Genomic DNA, 20879 nt, shown 5'->3' with positions numbered 1-20879 from the left:
TCACTTTATCCCATATTCAGACATGCTTTTAAAACTTTATTTTCACTTAATATATAAGTAAGCAGACTAAATTGTTTTATTTTCTGTCTGTTTCTAAAATAGAATTAGCTAATAAATTCAGTGATAAAAGCTTGAATTATACTTTTATTTTATTTGCCAAGATCCCACTCCTGGCTGACCATTTTGGGTATTTAAGTATAAAGTAAGTAAATGTCAGTAGAATTAGGAAACCATTCCTGTGGTAATATTATTTTCAGTCCTTTCAAATAAACTCAGTGCCCAATGTTTTGCAGAGGAAGCATTCTAAACATGATCAGGATCTTCTATCTTATACGTTTGTCAGAAAGCATCAAATGTTAAACAGTTTGATAAACAGAATATTGCACCACACTGACCCCTACCTATATCCATGTTCTAATCCTGAAATCTGTGAATATGTTATTTTACATGGCAAAGGGTATTTTGCAGATGTATCAGGTTAAGGACTCTGAGACAGGGAGATTAGCCTGGATTATCTACATGGGCCTAGTCTAACAACAGGAGTCCTTAAAAATTGAAAATCTTTCCCAGATGTGGTCAGAAAGATATGACTTTGGAAGAAGGATTAGAAAGCTGTAAAGCTGTTAGCTTTGAAGATAGAGGAAGGGTCATGGGTAAAGAAATGTGGGTGAACACTAGAAGCCAGAAAAGACAAGGAAATATATTCTTCCTTTGACTTACAGAAGGGCATACAGCCCTGCTGACATCTTGATTTTTAGCCAAGTGATACCTGTTCCTGACTTGACCTACAGAACCATAAAATAATAAGTTTGTGTTGCTTTAAGCTGCAAAATTTGTGATAATTTGTAACAGCAGTGATAAAAATAAGTATAGGGGAGGTAATCCAAATTTATGAATTGGAGGGCTCAACATTTTAAAGATGTCAGTTCCCCTTCAACTGATTCAAAGATTTATATGTGCACATCAAAATCCCCAAAACTTAATTGTTGTTACTGTTTTTTTGTAGAACTTGACAAGCTGATTCTAAATACATAGAGAAGCTTGAAGAGCCAACAATAGCCAAGATGATATTAAAGAACAATGTTAAAGAACTTATTATAAAACAATATTAAGTCTATGTGATAACTACCTAAAGTTAGACCTATAGACCAATGGAACAGTATTGAATTAAACCCTGTACCATACATGAACAGTAACTTTAGATAGATTATAAATCTAATAAATTTGAAACAAAAAGCAAAGCATCTGGGGGAGGGTAAAGCTCAGGTGGAATGTGTGCTTAGCATGCATAAGGTCTTGGGTTCAACTCCCAGTACCTCCATTAAAATAAATAACCTAATCCCCCACCAAAATAAAGCATCTAGAAAATAGTGTAGGAGATATTTTAATGACTTTGAAGTGGCAAAGAGTTCTTAAACAGGACACAGCACTAAACATAAAAGAAGAGTTTTAAGTTGGACTTCAGTAAAATTAAGAATTATTTTTATCAAGAGATACCATTAAGAAAGTGAAAAGCCACATGGTGGGAAAATATATTTGCTATATCTATATCCAACAAAAGACTTGTATCTAGGGCATATAAAGAACAAAAACCAGTGGAGAAAAAGGCAAAACCTCAGTATTAAAATGTGCAAAAAAATTGAACAGGTGCTTCACACACAAAAAGAAAAATCCAAATAAGCTATGAAAAGTCGCTGAGCTCTTTAGTAATAATAAAAATATGTACTAAAACCACACTTGGAACACTATTAGACATCCACTAGAATAGTTAGTTGTTAAGTAATATGAAGCATTGGTGAGGGTAACATGCAATGGGGACTCTTACACATGGCCAGTGGGAATATAAATTCTTACAAATACTTTGAAAGTAGGCTTTTTGAATGAAAGTTATATATGTATATGTGTGTGTGTGTATATATATGTACACACACACACATATACATACATACATACACACACACACTCCCTGTGTACCCTTCAGAAGCTTCTACATCTGAGCACAAAAGGACATCCAGAAAATTCTCATAATCACTATTTGTTATAGCCCCAAATAGAAAATGACCCAAACACCTGTCAACAATAAATACATAACCATAAGTGGTGGCACATGCATACAAGTTGTACACTTTAAAGCAATAAAAATAAATATACTAGTTTACAGAAAACACTAGTGGATGAATCTTACGTAATGTTGAGTGGAATGTACGGGACTAAAAATTTCAAAAGCAAAAAAAAACAATCCATGGTGGCTGAATTTAGGATGGTGAATCCATCAAAGGGGTGCCATAGTATCTGGGAAGAAACCCAAAGTGGAACAGCAATGTTCTGTTTCTTGACTGGATGAAGGTTACATAGATGTGTTTACTTTGTGAAAAATCACTGAGCTGTATACTTAAGATATGTTCACATTTAAGCATGTATATTATATTTGCATTTTTAAAAAAAATGTTTGCTTGCAAAAAAAGATATCCAAAGCCTAAGTATTTATCAGTAGGAGAATGGATAAAACAAATGATAGTATATTCAAACAATGGAATACAATTCAACAATAAAAAAGAATCAACTACTGATACAAGGATGAACCTCAAAAGCCTAATTTATACATTTCATTGTCAGGTAAATTTTAACTCAGAAGGTAGACAAAACTATAAACAGGCATGTGCCCTGGGGGGATGGGTGCTGAAGCCTTTGTCTCCTCACACCTGTGCCATTACTCGCACATCTCGCAAGAAGAGAGGCAGGGCTCAGCCACAGCTACCATCTCCTCCTGTGCATAGTGCCCGGGCGGGGGCAGGGCTGAGACCTGAATCTGCACGTGGGGGCTCCACAACCTTTTAGGCAGGACTGAGACTTGTTTATAGCCTGAGACAGAGAGGATTTTTCTACCCTGACACCTCAGAGAACTTGTGCTGCCAAGGGAAACAAGGAGCTCAGATTTGGCACAGAGTGTAGGCGGGGCTGTTCCGTGTTCTTCCCTGAACCCACCTACAGACCACCTACCCGAGGCAGAGCAGGCAGCTGCACAGAGCAGCGGAGTGACCAGCACCAGGTGAGGGCAGGTGGGCAGCCACCCACCTTCCTGGCAGGAACACAACACCTGACCACGGTGCTGGGACGGGGTGTGATCTGCCCACCTGCTTCCCCCCAAGCACAGCATCTGACTCTGGCATCAGGAGGGGGAGTGACCTGCCCACCCACTGGATAAGAGCTCAGCTCCTGACCTAGTGTTAGGAGGGGGCACAATCTGCTGGCCAACAGCCACTGAGAGCAGCACAGATGAGGGTACCAACAGAAGGCCTATGAAACAGCAAGCTGAGTTCATGAAGCAGGGCAAAGACACAAAGACCTCTCGATAAAATCATTAATGGCACACCATCTCCAGGATAAGTAGGTAACTGCTACTCCTTAAGCCACGGTGCCAGAGAGATATGAGCAATGTGAAGAAGCAGAGAAACCACTCCCAATGAAAAGATCAAGAGAAATCCCCTGAAAGCATAATCAAGGAAATAGACATTGATGGTCTATTAGATCAAGATTTCAAAAAAGAGTGATCAAAGTACTGAAGGAACTAAAAGAAATAGTGTTTAGGTATATAAAATGTATCAAAAATGAAATAGAAACTATAAAGAAGAACTAGGTAGGATTAGTAAACTCATTGGCTGAGATGAGAGCTGACCTAAAGGCTGTGCAAAGCAGACAAGAAAATACAGAAGAATAAATAAGTGGCCTAGAAGACAGGACAACAGAAAGCACCCAATCAGAACAGCTGAGAGAAAAACAAATGAAAAACAAAACAATATACGGGACCTATGGGGTAATATAAACTGTGCCAATGTATGCATAATAGGAGTTCCAGAAGGGGAAAAAGAACAAAGTGGATTGAAAAGGTATGGGAAGGATTCATGACTGAAAACTTCCCAAACCTAAAGAAGGAATCATATCCAAGCACAGGAGGCTCAGATGGTCCCAAGCAGGAAGAACCGAAAGAGACCCACACCAAGGCATATCCTAATCAAGATAGCCAGATTCAAGGATAAAGAAATGATCCTAAAGGTAGCAAGAGAAAAACAAAGAGTGAGTTAGAAGGGAACCCCCATAAGGTTTTCAGCTGATTATTCTACACTATTTACAACAGCTAAGACATGGAAACAGCCTAAAATGTCCATCAACAGATGACTGGATAAAGATGTGGGGTATTTATATGATGGGATACTATTCAGCCACAAAAACTGACTACATAACGCCATTTGCAGAGATATGGATGCTCCTGAAGAATGTTATTCTAGGTGGAGCAGAACAGAAAGAGAAAGAGGAATACCATGTGAGATCACTCATGTGTGGAATCTTAAATATATGCAAGATCTTGTGGCAACTCACAGCAAAAAAAAAAAAGTGACAATGAATATATGTACGTTCATGTATAACTGAAAAATTGTGCTCTACACTGGAATTTGTCATAACATTGTAAAATGACTATTACTCAATAAAAAATGTTTAAAAATAAGTAAAATAAAATATAACCTTTAAAATAGCGTATAATGAGAGGTGTGATGTTCTAGTATCTGTTCTAAGAAGTACGTTAGACACACATAAGAATAGCCAATGGTCAGAAAGATCACATGTTATCAGCTACCACCCCATGCAAATTAATGGCATTTAGCAGATATTCATATATGTGTGTAAATATATAAAATAGGTATTAGTCTATATGTAAATCAAATCAAATATTATATTATAATCTAATGTAAAATCATATCAGCAAAAGCACTGTGCTGACATAAGTGTCGGTGTAAACAGATTACAATTTTTTATTGAGTTGTCATAATGGGGTAATATTGTGAACCAAGTGGAAATTGTAAAAAAAAAGTTATCCAAAAAAAAAAAAAGTCCTGACTACATGAAAAGATGCACAGTTACTATAAGGCCTCTCCGATTATTTACTATCAGTGTCAGAAAGTCTTGGAATAAGTTAGGAGAATTAAAAGCTCTAACAAGACACAAGAATGCACTCTCTGTTAAAGAAAATAAACCAAAAGAAAAAAACAAATGAATAGACAATTAAGGTCCTACAGATAAAAATACCAATTTTTATGGGAAATAGCCTTAAAATAAAAAATAAGGAGATTATATTCTAATTTCACCTTTTGAATAAAGATATACAAAATTTAGCTGAATACCTTCGTATTTTGCACTTATGAAGAAAAAAATGTATTTGCAATGAAAAAGCAGCCATTATCCTGCCTTTTGAGTATTCTAAAGTTTTAGGTTTGAATATATTTCATCTTAAATGATCTTAAGCACTATGCAGTGGTTGGTGTTTTAAAAATACCACTGTGTGTGGAACTTCTAAAAGTGCTTCAAAAAATTTATATTTTTGTAATAATTTAGTAATGGCCTGGATATTATTTTTAACAAGACAACTCACCATGGAACACTGCAAGATTTTTTCAATGAGTTTATATTCACACATGTTTAAGATTGTCACTGTATTATGAGAAAATGTCAACCGTGGCAGTATTTTGACTTGAAAATGAGATAAGCTGAGAAGCATATTTTAAGTATAAACTAAATGATTGCATTCCTTTAAAGACAAGAAAGTAAAAGCATGATAAACTCTGACTTTGACACACTTAAAGTATAAAAATTAACATAATGTGATTTTACACACTTCTCTTTAACTCTCAGTACTTTCTCAGCCCCTTTCCCATTACACCCGCGTCCCCGCTCCTGACCCTTGGTGTACACACCTCCGTTCACACGGAGGAAGGGGGGACCCGGGCAGTGAGGACCAGGGGCGCGGACATTCACACCCGCATCCCCGTTCCTGACCCGCGGTGTACACACCTCCGATCACACGGGGGAAGTGGGGACCCGGGCGATGAGGACCAGGGGCGCGGACACCCCAGCGGCCCCGATGGACACGGACACTCACCCGCTCCCGGCGGGCGAGGAGAATAGTCAAAGCGGGCCCGCCAGCGCACCCGTCCCTTCCTGCCCTGCTGGCCGGGGCCTCAGCTCGGTCAGGTCCACACACACCCCAGCAGGAAGCGAGCTCAGGCCGTGGGAAACCGGCGTAACTTCAGACAGAGAGCGGGGAGCATCCTCCCGCAGACACGCAGGCAGCGCTGTCCCGGAGCCTCCTTGGCGCCGCCCGCTCAGCCCTGAGGAAAGCAAGCTCCGCCCCCAGGGAAGACGCTGGCTGCTGACGCGGACTGCGCATGCGCACCGCCACCTAAGACACGCTGACTTCGTTCGCCCCCTGCAGGTCCTCGAGGGCGGTGCAGGATACTCGGAACTTACTGTAGAACACATGACCCCTCCCAGCCATGATGCCAAATCACTGGAAATCTCAGTGCCCTGGACTCTTTTTTAATGGCACTGGTGATGCTCTCATCCAGCCATGCCTGCTCTCTTGCCTGGCACATGACTCAGTCCTTGGAATTCCGCCTGAATCAGATTCTGTTCTGGAGGAAGGACAGGTGCAGAAGAATCTCAAAATTCCAGACTTAGAAGATGACCAGGAACCCAAACTCAACTCTGTCAACTCCCTGGGGTCCCCTGAGGAGTGTGGTTTTCTCAGAACCATCTGCCCTGTGTCAGGAGCAGACCAAGCCTCAGGTAGCTTAGAGAGGCTATCATGAAGCACATGCTTTGGATGGTTCTCAGTTCTGACCTGCATGATCTTGAGACCCTTTTGTAACTCCTAACACTCTGTTTTCTCAAACCTATAGTGATATAGATATATATAGATGACGACTGAGTTAATCCTCTTACAATGCTGAGGTGCTATTTTTCCTTGGATAACAGAATATTTTGAAGGGATCAACTGTTTATCACTTCCCCCCTAATGAAATATGTTTTTAAAACTAGAAATGTTTCAGGGGGCACTCAGGTCCTCCTCTTGCACCAGTTCCTGAGGTGTTGGCAGTTTCTGCTCTGAGCTCCAGATCCTGATCCTGCCGGTGGTCTATGGTGATGCCAGTGTGTACATGCTTTTCCTTTGCACCGGTATGGAAAGGAGACAGTCCTTCCCCTACATGAGGCTGCAACATGCTGACACTCAAAGCAGGCACAATGAAGAACCAGCTAGAGTCCCCGGTACCAGCTGTCCCAGGTAGAAACGTCACCTTCACCACAGTGTTCCTGTGCTCCTATCAGGCCTTCACTACTCCCAGCAGGCCATGCATGAGCAGTGTGACAGGTGACTGTCTGTCCCAGCATGGCATGGTGGTGATGATCCCACCTTATCTGTTTGTTTTTGGAATGTCCCCACACCTCTCTGAGCTTCACTTTGCTCTTCTCACAGGCAGAGTTGTACAGGCATGAACCTCACAGGGTTATGGTAGGTAGTCATGGTAGCTGCTCACCCAGTGGCAGGCTCTGCCGAGAGGGCTGCTGGGAGTGCTGTGTGTCTTCACACTTGTCCTTCACTCTCCCCAATGAAAACACTCTTGGTCTTATCCTTCCCTGGCCTGCGGCCTTTCTGTGCTTGCAAATGAACATGGAAACAATCTACAAAGAAGTTTTGAGGTTCTGTCCATCTGGTCCAGGAAATGCTGACTCTGCTAGATGTGCTGTTGGGTGGGCTCTCATGGGAGGCTCTCATGGGCAGGACTTCCCTTTGCAATAAGCTGCCCCACCCAGGCCTTTCCATGATCCAGACTCCTGGGACCAGGGTGCAAATCCCCAGCTCCCCACTTGTCAACCATGTGACCTGGGCAACTTTCTCAAACCCAAGCTTTGTCCACCCAAGGTCAGCAGAGATGGGGGATAACAGGATGTCCTGCACAGAGTGTCTGTGCAGATTAAGTGAGGTAGAACAGACAGAACAGTGGTGGGGCCTGGCCCATTGGTTGGCAGAAGGGAGCTCACCATGTGCAGCAAGTTCCGCGGGTCACCCAGCAATCTGCCCAGAGGCTTAGCCACTCCATCGCTATCATGCATCTGAAGTCCACTTAACCACATGGGAGAGAAACAAACACACATTCTGAGTGTAGCTGCCACAGGGAAAATTGCATCTGAGCGGGGAGTAATACCAGAGGGTGATCAGGATGGCAGAAGATGCCCCCTGGGTTTGAGCAGACTGGAGCTGCCCTCCAGAGCCTGGGGTTATTGAGGATGGGCTTGTAGAAATGCCCCTCTCCTTTACCCACCAATGCTGGGTCCTGCGGGTACTGAGTCCCACAATCGGTGTGCTGCTAGTGCCCTCAGCACAGAGAAAAACCCAGGGGTTCCCACAAGGCTTCGGCCACGTCCTCTGCTTCCTGAACTCCCACTCTGGTGACCCCACCTGGGATGCAGAGATGAGGTGAGGCAGGGACCTGTGCTGTCAACATCACTGCTCTACCCTGGGAATCTGGCACACAGTAGGTGCTTGGTAAGTCATTGTTGAATGAACAGCAATACTGGGCCAAGTTTCTGTGGGTGTCTGTGCCCCCAGATCAGGGACCCCTCAGGGCCCACCTCACAAGTGACATGAAAATAATGATCCCACCAGGAGCAATAACAGTTCCTCAGAATAAATGGGCTTTTCCAAGCACTCTCCACCTGTTGCAAAGGCCTCCCAGCAGGGAAGTGGGCTGTCAGGGGCAGAACTGCACTCTCCACTGTAACAAGGAGAAAGCCAAGGGCCACAGAGAGGAGTGCCTTTCCAGTGTCACTGCTCACTTTCCCACCTTTTGGGAGACCAGGAGGCGTTTCTACTACATTCTGGCTCTGAAGCCCCAATACTGTGTGGACATGCCTCCCTCCCTGGAGCAAGGAACCACTAAGTGACCTGTCACTTGTCACCAAGCAGACAGGCTCATTCCAGCTCATTGTGCCACCAGCAGGTTGTGCTAGAAGCAGGATCATCTGGGAGACATCACACTCTCCCAAGCTGGAAACAGGTGAACAGCTCACAGGTTTCCTGGAGAGGATGGTCACATGGCCTTGATCTGGCCAATCAGCATTTTCCATCCTCCCTGGCCACTGTGATTGGCTCAGGGCTGGGCACCTGCCCAATCAGGCTCCACGGAGGTCAGGCCTAGTTGCTGGAATCCTGGGAGCAGAGAAGTTCTATTTCAGTTGGGAGTTGAGGGGTGGTGATGTCAGCCTGTGGCAGTTGGTGACTATCTTGCTTTCATAAAGGCAGAGCCATGTGAAGATGACACCAGTGGCAGAGCCCAGAGGTGGGGAAAAATGACTTCTGTTGATGTCACTGAGCACCAGGTACAGACCTGCCTGAAGCTATCTCCCTTTGGACGTCTCAGTTAGGTAAGTCATTCTCTCCTGCCCTGTTTGCTTCTTTAAGCCACTTTGGTTTTCTGTCACTGGTTTTAAGAAAAGTTTGACTATTTCTTCAAGCTGGCTAAATGGAGACCCTGGAACTACAACAGTGAGGTGAGAGGCAACAATGTGGCTAATAGACTCCAGAGGCCTCTGTTCAAACAGGGGATTGTAAATGACAAGGGAGAGTACACATGGCCTCAGTGAACAGATTTGCTACTGGTAGCTCCCAGTTCCTGGATATTAGAGTGCATGCACTCAGCCAAGTCTCAGCTCTGCTGTCACACCTGCTAACCCACACCTCTCCTCTCCCACCTGCCAGGCCTATGGGGGCTGGAAACCCCCGGGCACCTGAAACAGCCCAGGGCTTTGTGTTGTAATTTACACAGGCTGCCCCCAGTTCTGAGGGTGAGGGTGACTGGGTTCCAGTTTACAGATAAAACAGACTAGACGGTCTCACTGGTGAGATGTGGGGGTGGGACCCCAATCTACCATCTGACCTATGACTTCAGAGTGGACAGCCTCCCCACCCTCAGCCAGGATGCTTGCTAAGCCTAGTTTCTCAGGAGTCCTGCTCCCTCCAGCACCCCTCCTGTAGGTGAGAGGTGGGGGCTCTTCTGTATACAACATTCACCCCTGCAGGGGCACACGTGTGACCTCACAGTCTGTCATCCCTTTCTTATGACCTGGACCTCCTTGATGTGTGAGCACTGCAGATCATGGGTGCACACGTGGGCAGGTGCACCATGACTGAGAGGACAGCACTCCAATTTAAGCCCCCTCCATGCTCAGATGATTACATCCTGGAATTGAGGGGTTCCCAGGGGTCAGGTGGCCAATTCTGGCCTTAGGGGCAAATTCTTATCACCCAGGTGGCTAATTTTTAAATTAAATTACACATTTACAATTCAATAGTCAAGCCCCTTTCTAGGCAGCCTTGTAGCCTCTCAGCTTTTACGCCTCTCTGTGACCATGTTCTTAGCTTCAAATTGAGTGCCATTATGGACATTAACATGTCCCTGTCATGTGTCACCTTCACAGTAAGCAGCCACCCCAAACTCCCCTCCCTTCCCCTTGTTGATATCTCCACACAGGGAGTAGGGCCCTTTTGATGCAGTTGTGCAAATGTGTGAGCTAAGGGTTTAGAATGTCCAGGCTAGGAGGGGCCTGCCCCACATGGCAGGGCAGGTGGGCTGGCAGGGGGTGATGGTTCACTTGTAAAACCTCAGCTGGTTTCAGGCGGTGACAACAGACTGGCAGCCAAGGGCTCAGCTGGTGCAGAGTAAGCGGATTAAATGTGTTCACCCAGACGCCTTGGGAGTGGCAGCCCTGGAGTATGACTACAAGTGAGGAAGGTGGAGGGTCCCCAGTGCCTGGACCTCCACCTTCTAAAAATCAGGACTGAGATGTGGCTTTGAAATCAGAACACTGGAGTTCAAAGCTTCCCCCACCACTTTGTCAATAATTCAAAGCAAATGAGCCTCAGTTTTCTCATGTGTAAAATGAGAACTTTGAAGCCTCTCCCTCTGAGGGTGTGGAGAGAGGTAAATGCGGTGACAGCAGAGCACAGGAGCTGTCTGGGCTGAGCCTGCACACAGGCAGGCCGTTGTTGCTGCCATGACCACTGTCTTCCAGGGCAGGGTCTGCACTCTCTCCCTGTGAAGGTCCAGACAGTAAACATTCTAGGCTTTGAGGGACCTACAGTCCCTGTCGCAACTACCACCCTCTGCTGTTGGAAGGCAAAGGCAGCTCCTGCAGTAGGTAGTCCAGTCTCGCACCCCCGCTTCCTGACATAAGTATTCCTGAGATACAATTTTCACATAGCTTTGTTGGCTTTAGGTGTGCAGCATAATGACTTGTTACATGTGCATATTGTGAAATAATCACTGCATTAAGTTTACTTGACGTCTGTCATCACCCATAGTCACACACTATTTTCCTTGTGATGAGAAATTTTAAGAGGTACTCTCTTAACTGTCAAATGCACAACGCAGTGCTGTTAACTACAGTCACCTTGCAGTACATTATGTCCCCAGGACTTGTTTATCTTCTAACTGGAAGTTTGTACATTTTGATTATCTCCCCGAATTTCAATCGCCCCCTGACTCACCTCTGGCAACCACCAACCTGATCTCTGTTTCTATGGGTTTCGGTTTATTTTGTAGATTCCACATATAAATGAGATCATAGGTATTTGTCTTTCTGTCTTATTTATTTCACTTAGCATAATACCCTGAAGGTCCACCCAAGTTGTCACAAATGGCAGTATTTCAATTTTTTAATGTCTGAATAAGATTCCATTTTATATACATATATATGCATCACGTTTTCTGTACCCATTCATCTGCTGATGGACACTTCGGTTGTTTACATATCTTGGTTATTGTAAATAATGATACAGCGAACATGAGGGTGCAGTTGTCTCATTGACATAGTGATTTCATTTCCTTTGGATATATTCCCTGCAGTGGACTTGCTGGATCATATGGAATTTCTAATTTTAAATTTTGGGGGAGCCTTCTTGCTCTATTCCCGAGTGATGGCACCAATTTACATTCCCACCAACATTGCACCAGTTTCCCTTTTCTTCACACCACCACCATCACTTGTTATATCTTGTATTTTGATGACACCCACCCTGACAGGTGTGACGGGGTATCTCATTGTGGTTTTGACTTGCATTTCCCTGATGGTGTGTGATGTTGAGCACCTTTTCATGTACCTGTTAGACATCTGTGTGCCTTCTTTGGAAAAATGTCTATTCAGTTCCTCTGCCCACTTTTTAAATCAGATTGCTTTTTTTTTGCTGTTGAATTGTAAGTGTTCTTTATATGTTTTGGGTGTTAACCCCTTATCAGATATATAGTCTGAAAGTACTTTCTCCCCTTCTGTCTGTTACCCTACCCTCTGCTTTCTGGATGACAGGGGTCCAGGCACTTGGGAATCTCTGCTCCTCACGTCTTTCCAATGGTGGGTGGGTGAGGGCTGTGTTCTGATAAAACTGTGCACAACCGTGGGTCACTACCCCTTATTTTAGAAGGTGGTCTCAGAAGAGTGCAGTGTGGGCAGGGATGTTTCCCTGAAGTCATCATTTGGATGGTCATGTGCTCTGGAACTCACATCATCTAGCCCGGATGTGATGGGGCAATTTGCAAAGGGAGGACCTTGCAGCTAAGACACTGACCAGGTGCTCTTGTGTCTTGTTGGAAGGACCTGGAAACAAAGTTGTGTGGAACAGGGACTCCTCCAGGTCACAAGGCTCAGTTCAGACTTCTGGGATGCAGAGACCTGCTCTGAGCCACTGTCACTGAGGAGGGAAGTGCCTCAGGCAGGAGGGAGGGGTTGCTGGATTTCACTTGCCCTGTTTGTCAAGTTGCAGCTCTGGTGATGTGTGGAACATGGGCTTAGCTTTGGAAATGTAAGAGGAGAGGTTCCTGGGGAAGGGCTGGCTTTTTCCTCTGATTGAGGTCCTACTGTGTGCCAATCACAGCAGTCCTCTGAGTCAGGGCTGGAAAGCCAGGCACAGAGAGGTCAGGGAGTTTCCAGGTCACACAACATTAGGGGCATCATTAGGGTCTGATGCAGACCTGACTCCCAGCCCACATTCTCTCTCCTTTCCCAGGACCATCATGATCCCACATGCCAGAAACACCCAGAGAGGCCCAGGTATGGGCCCTGGGACCTTTCCTGCCTAACATGCCAGGAGCCTTAAGAGGGACTACAAGGCACTTCCTGAGTCCATGATGCCCAGAGGCTGCTCTTAGCAAGAGGCTCAGCACACACTCCTGGATGAATCCTAGCTCTGTCCTGAGTTACTCTGTCCTCCCTGCCTCAGTTCTTCTGCCCAAATGGGGCTGGAAACAGCAGCCACTTCACAAGGGTCTATGGAACCTCCAGGATCCTGGAAGCAGCACCCTCACACAGGGAGCACGGTCTCCTTAACTTTTCCTCACCTCTTTGCTGGATGAGGAGTCCCAGCGGGGCCCTGTCTTGTCCCAATTCTCACCCCAGATCAGGGTCCAGCAGGGGGTGGTGTCCAGGCTGGACTCTGTCCTCTGCCCCTTTTGGGGACCCTCATTCATTGCACCTTGGCTGCCTGGACACTGTCTTCCAGGGGCCACTCTGTGCCTCCCACACCTACCTAGCATCCACCCACCCTGGGTTACTCCAGCGCCCTCTGGCCCTTGGCCACACACCTACTCTGTTTTGAGTGGAAATGAGGTGACCGACATGCTGGGCCTCCTGGACAGTCTGGAGGAGCCCGATATCCCCAACCTGCCGACCACCCGAAGAGCCCAAGATGGGGAGAGGGTGTGCCTCCATACATACTCTGATTTGCTCAGATTCTCAGCACCTACTTTGCTGGGTGGATATGGGGACAGAGTTATGATATAAAAGCAGGAGACCTGGACAGCAGACCATGAGAAGGGGGCTAGCCCAGGCTGGTCTCATAACCCCCTTAGCTTTGGCTTTATCATCTTTAAAGTGGGACAGACTCTTGTGAGGTGAGCAGGATCCTGATCCATAGCCAGGCACTGTCCTACACGCCTTAGAGAAGCTCACTGACTCCTCATGAAAATCTGTGGGGCAGGGACAGGCATTATCACCCATTTCTGCAGAAGTAACTGAGGCAGAGAGAGAACATCTGAGGTGACCACCCCAGATTACAGAGCCCAGGTCATCTGGTTCCAGTGTCCAGGCTCATGGTCAGTGCCCACTCTGGGTTTTCCTCCTCCCTTCATCCTCCACTGGGACCCATGGCCGCAGCCTCATCTCAGTGTGATTGTTCATGGGGAGCAGGATGGGTGCACTGAGGGCCCGTTTCTCTGAGGACTGCTTTCCCAGAAGGCTCAAGGGGTTGACTGTATTCACTACTGGACACCCAGGCCTGGGCCCAGGCCAGCCACACTGCAAAGCCTGAATCAATGATTGTTGAGTGAATACCTGAACCTCTGCCTATACCTGCATGTTGCCCCCATTTCCTCATCTCCACAGCTGGCTACCCGGCCAAAACCTCGTGTAATCAGGCCTGGGCCAGGGACAGTCAAGGGGACCAGAGCTGCTCAGCTGGGGACAGGAAGCCTCAGGGGCCCTGTGGCTGTCCCAAGCATCTCCTGGGGCAATTCACAGAGAAGCCCAGCCAGCTTCCAGGAACAGCAATCAGGTCCCAATCCCAGGGGTATAGGGTAGGTCTTGAGGGGTGTTTCCTGAGACTGACTTTGTGTATGAAGGGGGCCTGGGGGTCAGGCTGCTTTCAACGTCCATTCCATACCCACACCCCTACTGGCAGCATGGAGCTAGTCATAAAGGACACAGGCCGTGGGGCCAAGGCTATAGCAGGGCTCTGCTCCCTCTCTGTGGCTCAGTGTCCTCATCTGTAACAGAGAACTAGTAACAGGGCCATGGGAGGGCTCACTGAGACCCTCCTCTGTGGCTTTGGTTGGACACTGCCCTCTCTCTGCTCAGTGCCCTTCTCTGTAATAGAGAACTAGTAACATTTTTCTTAGCCCCTTTTGGCCCCATTTTTCTGAGTCTCTTTCTACATTGGGCCCAGGGCTTTCACAGAGATCACAGACTTGGGATGTAATCAGAGTGTGGTCACAGCCCTAGTGGTCCCAATTGAAGCCAGAGGAGCTTCAGGGGGGGTGGGAATCCAGAACTGCTTCATGGAGGAGGTGAGATCTGAGCTGTGTCCCCAAGGATGAGCTGTCATCTAGCTGAGGCCTGGCACTGAGCAGGACCCATGTACATGGTTAATGAGGGTGTGAATGAATGAAATGGCACCCCTCTAACAGAGAGTGAGGGGGGAGTCCCCTAGGCCAAAGCAGGAAACACAGGGCACCCTGGGGGAGCAGAGGGCGTGGCTGCAGTGTGATGCCTGCCTCACCCTTTATGGGTGTCTTGCCACCACTTTAGCGTGTGTTCTGGTGGATTGGGAGCCTTTCCTCTCCTCTGCTTCAGTATCCTGCTCTTCATTCCCAGCAACACCCGCCTGTGTCACCTCAGTGTCCCCACGTGGACCTGGACCTGTCTTGTGGGAGATTGTGAAGAGGGATTTGGTGTGCAGCCCAAGACTGAAGTGGGAGGGAGAGGATAATAGGGACCTCCAGAGGGGATCATGGGCTGGGAGACATCGGAGGGGTGGGGAAGGCAGAGCCTCAGAGCTGAGGATCCTGCTAGTGGTGGCTCCTTCACGAGGGGCTTCACAGGGAGGAAGCAATCATGGGGTAAAGGCAGAGCTCAGTTTGGGGCTTGCTGACATGGAACAGCTCATCACAGAGACGTCCAGAGGAGCTGGATGTAGGGAATGAAGATGCCACTGATGTCAGGGTCAAAGCCTGAGACCCAGATGAGCTGGGGCGGTGGTGCAGGGGAAGGGGCTTGAGGATATCAAGATGTTCATTCATTGGGGTCCTCGGGATGGGGACCTTCATGTTCATTTCACAGCTACCTGGTGCCTGACAGAGCTAGGCTTAGGGAGGTCACTGAGTAGACACGTGCCAACAACCTAGATTCTCCTCTTTCCACAGAAAGTCCCTGGTGTGAAGCCAGCAGGCACTCTTCAGAGTCATACACCCTCACCCCTGGGCTCTCTGTGTGCCTAGAGCCCAGTGGCCCCTTACCTCCCACTCCCCACTGCAGGACCCTTTGCACACCTGCATTTCCACAAGCTAGAAAACATCTTCTCTTGCTGTGTGTTTACCCTATGAAACCTCATTGCCCCAGGAAGAGAGGCCTCACATCCTTCCCTTATTAAAATGGTAAAGCCTTTTGTTCAGAGAAGCCCCTGACAGATCTCACAACCAACCAGGTACCTGTGCATGAATTGATCATGCAGCCCCCTCCTCCTTGTGTGCACAGCACCCCCCCAATAACAGACCCCACACACTCAACCTTGGCGCTCGTGTAGGCACCTCTTGCCTGTGTGGCCTGATGTTGTCTATAGCAGTGTCCCTATTGAACTTTCCTAAACCCTTCTCAGACGCTGGTAATTCTTTACCAACCCAAGTAATTAGCCTGCCATTGTGCCCACAACACCTGAAACAGAGTTGGCTAAATTATGCAGATAGATGATGCAGGTTAATTTGCTATAAAGGTGAAATCAAGGTTTACAAATAAAAGCAACATACATACTCAAGGCAGGACTAAGTACTCACACGGATAACTAAGACCTTCCACATACATCCCACTTTGCCCTTAGGGCCTTTGCGATGGCTGCTCTTTCAGCCAGGATCTCTCTCCGCCTGCTTCTTAAACATCTCCAGGAATCTGCTCAAATGTCCTCCCTGACCTTATTTTTCTCCATGGAACATATCACCTCCGGACGTTGTGTATATTTTACTTAATTTTCTCTGTGTCCCCCACCAGGCTGTCTGCTGCATGAGGATGGAGACCTGACTGCTTCACTACCTGCTGTGCCCGGTATCTGGAACCCACCCAACACACAGTAGGACCTCTGAGATTGTGTGACGGGTGTGTGATTACTGTAGGCCACAGGCAAAAGTCTTCCCAGCAGTCATGGTAAGAGTCATTCATTCTCTACTTACTGAGCCCTACTGTGTGCTGGATACTGACCTGGGTGGGAGGCATGCAGTGGATTAGACACAGTGAGCACACACAGCATGTTAGGAGGGACATGTGCTCTGGAGAGCACACAGGGCTCAGGGAAGTCAGGAGTGTAGGAGTGGAGGAGAAGAGGGCCAGGTGGAGACAGTGGTGGCAGAGGAGACAGAGAGGTGGGGCCCAGGTCGTGCAGGGCTTTATGGCTCCTGTGAGGGCTTTTCCTCAGGGCAGCGGAACCATGACTGGGTACGGAGCAGGGGCCCGGGTCCTGAATGCTATGCAGGAAATGGAGCAGGTGTCTGCTGGGGAGATGTGCGTGGAGGAGGCTGTCCCTGTAGACTGTGCAGGCAGAGAAGGCTCCTCTGAGGAGGTGACATCTAAGCTGAGCCCTTGTATGGACCGTGTTTCCACCTTCTGTAGACTAGCTTTCATCTGCCCTGCAGCCCTATGCAGGACACACTCTGTTCTCAGTCACCTGGACTTGGCCTCCTGCCTCCCTTGTGGGCCCTCCCACCCCAGAAGGAGTCCTTCTAGATCTAACTCACTACCTCCTCCACTGGACTTGGACTCACACTGAGCCACTGTCCACCTGCCCAACTCACCCAGAGTCAAGTCCAGACACTTGGGGGAGCCCCTCCACCCCAGAGCCCATGAACTTACTCAAATGGCCAGTCCTCAGCCTGCTCACATGACTCACACTCCCCTCCTGCAGAAACCCTGTGACAGATCATGTCCACAGCACCCTGCTCCTCCGATCCTGACCCCAGGCTTTCCCATGGGGTGTGACCAAGCATGGGTTGCAGTCCCCTCCTCCAGTCTGGTGAGTAGAAACTACCTTTTCTTTTTTCTTTTGTTAATATATTTATTTTTTAATTTTTATTTTATTGAGTTATAGTCAGTTTGCATTGTGTCAATTTCCAGCATAGAACATAATTTTGTCAATTGTGTTTACTCTTTCAAGAAACCATCTCTTGGCTTGATTTTTTCAAATGTTCCTTATATCTCTATTTTATTTATTTCCTCCCTGATCTTTATTATTTCCTTCCTTCTGCTTACTTTTGTTATTTTTGCTCTTCTTTTTCTAATTCTTTTAGGTGGTAAGTTTGTTTATTGCAGTTGTTCCTCGTTTTTGAGGTAGACCTGATTCTCTCGTTATAAACTTCCCTCTAAGCACTGCCTTTTCTGGATCCCATAGGTTCTGTGTGGTTGTGTTTTCATCATCATTTGTCTCAATGTGTTTTTTATTTCTTCTTTGATTTCATCATCCACCCCTTTTTTTTTAAAGTAGTATGTTGTTTAACCTCCATATTGTCATTTATTTCTCCTTTATTTTTCTGTAGTTAATTTCTAGTTGCATGGTATTGTGGTCAGAAAAAGTTGCTTCAAATATTTTCTGTCTTCTTCAAATTGTTAATGCTTCTTTTGTGCCAAAGTATATGATGTATCCTAGAAAATGTGGTATGTGCACTTGAGAAGAATGTATGTTCTATTTTAGGGAAATATAATGTTCTGAAAATATTACCCAAGACAAATTGTTCTATTGTATCATTTAATTTCTATGTTGTCTTATTAATTTTATGTATGGAAGATCTGTCCAGTGATGTTAATGGATTGTTAAAGTCTTCTACCATGATTGTATTCCGATCAAATTTTCCCTTTTTATCTGTTAGTATTTTCTTTTTATCTGTTATGTATTTAGGTGCTCCTATGTTGTGTTCATATATGTTAATGAGTGTAATATCTTCATCTATGACTCCTTTAATCATTATAAAATGTCCTTCTTAATCTTTCTTTATAATCTTTGTTTTAAAGTCTATTTTATTTGAAATCACTGTTGATATTCCTGCTTTCTTTTCATTTCCATTTGTGTGGAATATCTTTTTCAATCCTCTCACTTTCAATCTATGTGTGTCCTTCTCCCTAACGTGGGTCTCTTCTATACAGCGTATTGTAGATACTTGCTTTATTATCCACTCTGCACTCTATGTCCTTTGATTAAAGCATTTAGTCCATTGACATTTATAGTAATTATTGATAGAAATGTGTTTATTACATTTTGAACTTTGTTTTGCAGTTCATTTTGTATTTCCTCTTTGTTCCTTACTTTTTCTTTTTGTGGTTTGATAATTTTCCTTTTTATTATCTTGGTGTCTTTTTAGTTTTGTGACTCTATTGTAACTTTTTGGCTTGTGGTTACCCTACTTTGTACATATATTAACCCATTACTATATCTGTTTGTTTTAAACAGATGGTAATATAAGCTCAAACCCATCCTACCAAGAACAAAAAAGAGAGGCAGAGAGAAAGAGATAGAGAGAGAAACCTGTATATTTTCTTGCTCGCCTCTCCCACCCTTATTGATTTAGATGCCTTCCTTTATGATTTCATGTTTATTCTGTTGTAATTCATTGTAGCAATCACCTTTCCAATTATGGTTTTCTCCTTTTTGTAGCATCCTGCTTCTTTTCTATTTAGAGTAGGTCTTTCAATATTTCCTTTAGCATAGGTTTAGTGATGCTAACTTCTTTTAGTTTTTGCTTGTCTGTGAAGTTCTTTATCTCTCCTTCTTTTCTAAAGGATACCCTTGCTGGATAAAGTATCCTAGGCTGCATCATTTTTTCATTCAGGACTTTGAATATACCTTGCTTCTCCCTTCTGGCCTGTACTGATTTTGTAGAGAAATCAGCTGAAAGTCTTATGGGGGTTCCCTTGTATCTCATTATTTGTTTTTCTCTTGCTGCCTTTAGAATCATTTCCCATTCTCAACCCTGGTTATCCTGATTGTAATATGTCTTGGTGTGGGTCTGTTTGGGTCCTCCTTGTTTGGGACGCTCTTTGTTTCCTGTATTTGGATATCTGATTCCTTCTTTAGGTTTGGGAAGTTTTCAGTCATGGTTTCTTCAAATATCTTTTCAATCTCCTTTGTTCTTTCTTCCCCTTCTGGGACCCCCATTATGAGTAGGTTGGCATGCTTTATGTTATTCCATAGGTCCCTTATATTGCTTTCATTGGTTTTTATTTGTTGTCTCTCAGCTGTTTTGTTGTCCTGTCTTCTAAATCACATATTCATTCCTCTCAATTATCCAGCCTACATTTTACAGCCTTTACCTCAACTCTCCTCTCAGCAAATGAGTTTTCCAACTTTCACTGGCTCCTCTTTAGAGTTTCAATTTCGTTTTTTGACATATTCTCTGTCTCTATACACAATCTCTTTTAGTTCTTTCAGTACTTTGATCACTCCTTTTTTGAAATCATCTAGTAGACTATCAATGTCTATTTCATTGATTGCTCTTTCAGGGGGTTTATCTTGTTCTTTTAATTGAGACAGGTTGCTCTGCTTTTTTATCTTGCTTATATCTCTCTGGCACTATGGCTTATGGAGTATCAATTATCTACTGTGGTCTTTTAAGAGTTTATTTATTTATATAAAGTGGATGCAGAATTAAAACTAAGCACAAAGAAATTAGTTTTAAAAGCAGTATAATCAATAACAGAAGAACATATTGAAACAAGATAACAATTGAGTTGGGATGAATTTTTAAAATATTAAAGGAAGAAAAAATATTTGAGAACAGAGTATAATCACAACAGAAGAACAAAACAAGGATACAAATGAAATTGGACAAATTGAAAGATAATAACAACAGTATTTTAAAAGAAAATTTAAAAAGGGATTAAAAATAGAAATATAAAAATTATTTAAGAAGTAACATTTAAAAAGTAAAAGAAAATGGAACAGAAAAAGAAAAGAGTATATTCCCGTGGAGATTGTGTGCCCTTAGTAATTTTATCAAGAGGTCCTTCTTAAATATGTGTAGTTACCAAGTCTTACTTCTGTGCCTTTTGTCTGTTATCCCTTTGGTTAATGATGTGGCCATTAACCTGTTAACCAGCGCCTACCCTGGCTATTGAATGGGGACTCCTCTTTGTTTTGTGGTTGTCACAGCTCCTGCCCTTGCCTTGCTTCATGAACTCAGCTCGTTGTTTCCAGAGACCCTCTGGTCACACCCTTGGTCTGTGCTGCTCCCAGTGCCTGTAGGTAGACATGT

General features: G+C 45.1%; 1 protein-coding gene across 3 annotated transcripts in view; it reads left to right on the top strand.

The window, feature by feature from the left end:
* LOC140691460 (N-acetylated-alpha-linked acidic dipeptidase 2-like) overlaps positions 1 to 20879 on the top strand; it is a 61594-nt gene that overhangs the window by 16192 nt on the left and 24523 nt on the right. For 2 of the 3 annotated variants that reach the window (XM_072955089.1, XM_072955088.1), the window contains exon 11: positions 1007 to 1189. The gene's annotated coding sequence lies outside the window, so the exon portion shown is untranslated. Of the gene's footprint in view, positions 1 to 1006; positions 1190 to 9129; positions 9256 to 16635; positions 16789 to 17542; positions 17651 to 20879 lie in introns of those variants that run through there. The other variant, XM_072955090.1, reaches the window with a different exon arrangement.

Source organism: Vicugna pacos, chromosome 35, assembly GCF_048564905.1.
Source record: "Vicugna pacos chromosome 35, VicPac4, whole genome shotgun sequence".
Taxonomy (NCBI): Eukaryota; Metazoa; Chordata; class Mammalia; order Artiodactyla; family Camelidae; genus Vicugna; species Vicugna pacos.
The sequence above is the reverse complement of the archived record's forward strand: the minus strand, read 5'-3'. Positions and strand labels throughout refer to the sequence as shown.